Source organism: Lycium barbarum, chromosome 4 (genome assembly GCF_019175385.1).
Source record: "Lycium barbarum isolate Lr01 chromosome 4, ASM1917538v2, whole genome shotgun sequence".
Lineage (NCBI taxonomy): Eukaryota > Viridiplantae > Streptophyta > Magnoliopsida > Solanales > Solanaceae > Lycium > Lycium barbarum.
Genome location: NC_083340.1, coordinates 43,595,285 through 43,600,563, shown reverse-complemented (window position 1 = coordinate 43,600,563; position 5,279 = coordinate 43,595,285). Strand labels below are relative to the sequence as shown.

General features: G+C 35.5%; 1 long non-coding RNA gene across 1 annotated transcript; it reads left to right on the top strand.

Moving 5' to 3' along the window:
- The first annotated feature begins 309 nt into the window (after nt 1–309).
- On the top strand, nt 310–4,181 carry LOC132638409 (uncharacterized). The gene is made up of 3 exons (XR_009581717.1): nt 310–769; nt 1,577–1,643; nt 2,572–4,181. It is a non-coding gene; the product is annotated as an uncharacterized LOC132638409 (long non-coding RNA).
- Nucleotides 4,182–5,279: the final 1,098 nt, after the last annotated feature.

Below are 5,279 nucleotides of genomic sequence, written 5' to 3'. Positions count from 1 at the left end.
TTTCTTCATATGCAGTGTAGTAGCAAATTGAAGAATCATTATTTATCTATGATTGTTTTGGATTAGTTTTGGTTGAAAAAACTTGAAGAACATCATTGTTGAGTTTTAATGAGCTTGTCTATAGAAGAATACAAAGTTGGTCTATTAATTTTCGAAGGTATGATATTGTTAGGGTTTTGTTATATCCCATATTTTTATATGTCGAGCTATTCGCAAGAGAATCGACTCAAGTTAAAGATGAGATCATTTTCGGGCTCGAAATAGAATTTTTTCTTTTATTTCCGATCTCTATTGGGAAATAAATTGTTTATAAATTTTACTTGGTGTAAAAATATTAATGGAAGTTGGGATTAATTTACCATGATTAGATTATTAAGTGGGGATTAAAAATTTAATTAGTCATTAAACAAGTCACTAGTGCACTAAGTGGGCCCCACCAAGACATGTGACCAAATTTAATTGGCTCAAGCCTTGAGTGGGACACTTGTCACTCTTAGGGGCTGCCTATATAAGGAAAAATCTGATGTTTAAGTGTTCATTTTATCATCTTCAACATTACAAGAAAAGAGAAAAACCTAGAGATAGAGAAGGGGGGCTCACGGCCATGGTGAAAAAAATCCATGTTCACTAAGCTTGGTCCAATTAATTTTTCCATGGTGTTGTAAATCAAATGGAGGTCTTTGGGAACATGAATTGGTCCTTGAGAGCAGCAAGAATGGTCTTTAATTGAAGCCATTAAATTCAGCAAATTAAGGAGCAACTTGCTAAGGTAAGAGTTGATTATTTTTCCATATGTTTTAGGACAAATTTGCTTGTGTTGTGGATGGTTTGAATGTGTTATGGTGAGTATAAATGAATGAAAATCATGAAATTATGTATCTTGATATTGAAGCATGGTTGAAGCCACGAAATTATGTAGCTTGATGTTGAAACATAGTTGTAACTTGGTAACATGAATTGTACGAATGTTGGAATGTTGTTGAATGGCGTAGGGGCTGTTTTAATTGAAATTTGCTGAACTGATTTGAGTTAATATTTTGGTTGTTGTAATCATGGATTATGTGATGAGAATGAAGGAATTTAATGGTTAAAGTTGGAGTAAAAAAAATTGTTGTGAGTTGATGTAAGAATTATAGAGACAATAATGTGATTTACTTGCATATGAATGGATGATGTGGTGTCGTGTGGCTGCTGTTGTATTTCCCTGAAATTTGCTGGAAATATTGTGTAACTTGTTTGGAATGTCCTTGGACATTGTTAGTATGGGTTCGGGTTAGTATGTGAATATATAAGCGTCGATTTTGGCTTGAACGTAAGTAGTTGAATTGAATTTATGTAAGTTGTTGAATAATGGAAAAGAAAGCTATTATTGTTATTTTGTCTTTCGGATTGGTTGTTGATGTTGTTAGGTTGGTTGTTGTTGTTGTTGTTGGTTGATATGGCCGAATCAAATTCTCGGGGTAGCCTATTTACAGGGGAAATGCTGCCCAAATTTCTGTAGAATTAAGGGCGAATTTGGAATTTAATGCCCAAAAAGTCTTTAGCTAATGTTTGGCATTTTATGGCTTGTTTGTAGACCTTGGGCAGCCCGAATCATAGGTTGGATTTAGCTTGAGTTTGGATCGTATTGGAGAGCGTTTGAGGTATGTAAAGTAATCTTCCTTCTTCGGCATGCCTTAGTTAAAATAGGCTATGATATAAGCCTCGAGGAAACTCTATTCTCACAATCCGAGCATGTTTATGAATCGCATTTGTTCTTTGGCATCCTTGCCTTGTCATGGCAAAACGTTGATCCTTATGTTCTTGGAATCCATAATTTGTAAAGATTACATGAAAGCTGATTTTTGTTTTAAAGTTCATTCTTTAGCGATTCCAAGACTTCAAACGCCCATAATTTCCTCAGAAAAGCTCGGATTGCTTTGAAATTTTCGTAGGAGTTTGTATGATATAAAATGAGTATGTTTTTCATAGGCGGGCTCAGTTCAAGTCTATACTCGTCTGTGGGTCCCGCGACGCCCTTTTTGAAATTCGACAACTTTGAAACAAAAAGTGATAATTTTTATTCTGATTTCGAATATGACTATTTTACTTATCCTTCAGATTTATAATAATTATTTTATGCATATGATTCCTCACTACTCCGCTCGTGCCTACTGTGATATCGTTCACCGGTTCCCGGGCCGGTTCTGTTGTCGTGCGCTTTGTGATACATTCCGGTGTTATGCTGTGATTATGGTTCACCGTGCTCCTCGCTCGAGGGCCGGGTTCCACTTATGTTTGGCGTTATGCTGTGTTTGGCGTTATGCTGTGTTGTGATGTGTGACGGGGATTCGGAGATTTGAAACTTTCTGGTGTTATGCTGTGTTGTGGCGCCATCGACAGGCGGGCGACCACATTTTCCAGTGCCCTATGCATAATTTATACTTTGGAAATAAACATTTTGATATGTATTATTTTCTATATATCTGATTCGATTATTATTCAGATTTATTTCTGTACCTTCTGCTTTGCATACTCAGTACATATTTCGTACTGACCCCCTTCTCCGGGGGCTGCGTTTCATGCCCGCAGGTGCAGACGCACACCCTGGTGATCCACCTGTTTAGGACACCCTTTCTGCTATTCGGAGTGCTCCTCTCTTTCCGGAGCTTATACTTTTGGTATATATATTTATTAGTGCATTTGTATATATTCGTTCATGGGTACGGCGGGGCCCTGTCCCGTCATATGATTCTGTCGGTCTGTTTAGAGGTCTGTGGACATGTTTGTGGGTTAGGGTCTTTCTGTATAGATGTATGTACATGTCGTTTGGGCGATCCCATACGCCGAGGCGGTCGGTCCGCATATGTTGTTTGGGCGATCCTATACGCCGAGGCGGCCGGTCCGCATATGTTTATATATTGCTTGGTTAGCCCTGTGTGGCTTTTGTTGGTATTTTCTGCGTGCAGGGTATATTGGATAGTTCGTAAAACAAAGGAAACTCTGTCGAAATTTTCTGGAAATTACCTAAATTTGAAATAAAGTCTTGTCGGCTTCCGCCATATACTAGAATGAGTTGATAGAATTTGAGATAATATTTGATAGATGGGTTCGGGTGCCCAGATCGGGCACTAGTCACGGCCTACGGGGTTGGGTCGTGACAGGTTTGTTCTGAATTTCCTACCTTATTTAAATTTTATCATAATAATGTTTTACTTCAAAATGAATTTCTAGGTAGAAAAGATTTTCTTTGTGGAAAAGGATTCTACCATATTTATTCCTTTTCTTGTAGGAGAAGATTTAGACTTCTATAAATGTAAGATTTGTTCTTCTCATTCACAACACAATAGCATCCACAGTATAGTCTCTAAAGGAGTTTGTTTAGGGAGTGATCTTTCTCTCGATAGTTTTTATGCTTTCTTTTATACGGAGTATTAGTTTTTCATGTAGGTCGATTAACCAAATAATATCAAAGTATTATACATCTTAGTATAGTTTTCTTTGTTGTCCGATTTATTGCCGTTAAAGTTTGCAATTATTAGTTTCCGTATGAAGCTCTAATTATTTTGATCTCAACAAGTGGTATCAGAGTCGATGATTCAACCAATGGTTTAGCGGGTTGAAGACAGGTTCAAGGTGTGTTCAAATCAAGCTGCAATCAATTTCACGATAATGTAGATTTTGTCCAGAGTACTACATGTTGAGATGAAATTTGAACCATATTTTCAACATCCCTGCTGCTGCATCATTAAAAATAAAGCAAAATATTCTTAAACCATAATATTTTTAATCTTATTTTTAATCATGACAAGCAGTAGTGGTAAAGATTATGTGAAGATGAAAAACCAAGATTATTTTGACAGAAAATTCAAGCCAAGGGGAGATTTGGTAGGGTTTGCCCTGAATTTCCTACCTTATTTGAATTTTACCATAATTGTGTTTTATTTCGAATGGGATTTCTTGGTAGAATAGGTTTTCTTTGTGAAAAAGGATTCTACCATATTTATTCCTTTTCTTGTAGGAGAAGATTTAGATTTCTATAAATAGAAGATTTATTTTTCTTATTCATAACACAATAGCATCCACAATGTAGTCTCTAAAGGAGTTTGTTTAGGGAGTGATCTTTCTCTCAATAGTTTTTATGCTTTGTTTTATATTAGTTTTTCATGTAGGTCAATCAACCAAATAATATCAAAGTATTATACGACTTACTATAGTTTTCTTAATTTGTTGTTCGATTTATCGCCGTTAAGATTTGCAATTATTAGCCTCCGCATAGCGCTCTAATTATTTTGATCCCAACAGATATTACGAGGTTGAATATCAATTCTGGAGTTATTTAGATCACCATTAAAGCAAAATGTGTAGATGAAATTTCTAAACAACAAACTATGTGATTGTCCGGGGTTTTTGGCTAAATCTTGAGATCGCCAAGTTTTTCATCTACAAATACAGAAAAGACCCTGGCGATTTGTCAAGATTTACGGTAAAAATTCCGCCGATCACCATATTTTAATGTTAAGACAAGTCTTCTGACTAAAATACTCGCAATTCGTTAGAATTTGTGAGCAAAATTCCGATGATCACCATAATTTATTGTTAAGAAAGTCTTACCCAATATCAAATAAAAACATTGCCGACGCTAGAATTTTTCTGTCACATTTAGCGAAGCAGTTAATTTTACACTGTATTTTCTTAACAAGGTCAAATTTTAAATAGCAGCATCGAAGAATCTTATTTGTACAAATAGCTCTTTCTAAGATTATCGCTTAACCAACCATCCGAGAAGAAAATACAATATATTAATTCAGTGATAGTTAATCCTTATATACAATTTCTTCATCATAATCAACCTTAACAAAGTTGAAGATCATATAAACAAAATTAGGACAGGATATAGTGGGATTATAGTTTTCCCGCACCACATGGGGCTTTCACCTGTCCTCATGATATTATGTCATCTACGTCGTCTTGTGCTCCCGCATGTACTAAAGTGGGACCCCATAAGTAGTCATGCGCAAAGAAAAAACAAAAACAGTATTTCTTATTTTCTAATCCTAAATAATTTTTGGAATATAATGCGCATGCCTTTTGCCTATGCAAACATATATCATCAAAATCCCCACATGCCAACACTTGTACTAGGTGGTCAACTATACCCCATATTTCCTGGTATGTAATTAATTAATATCCATGCATTATTAAAAATGGTTCCTTATGTAAGAACTAGCGTGGCTTAACAAATTATATATTTTTTTAATTTAAAAGATTATCAAAACTTGCAATCGTACTTTCAAAGC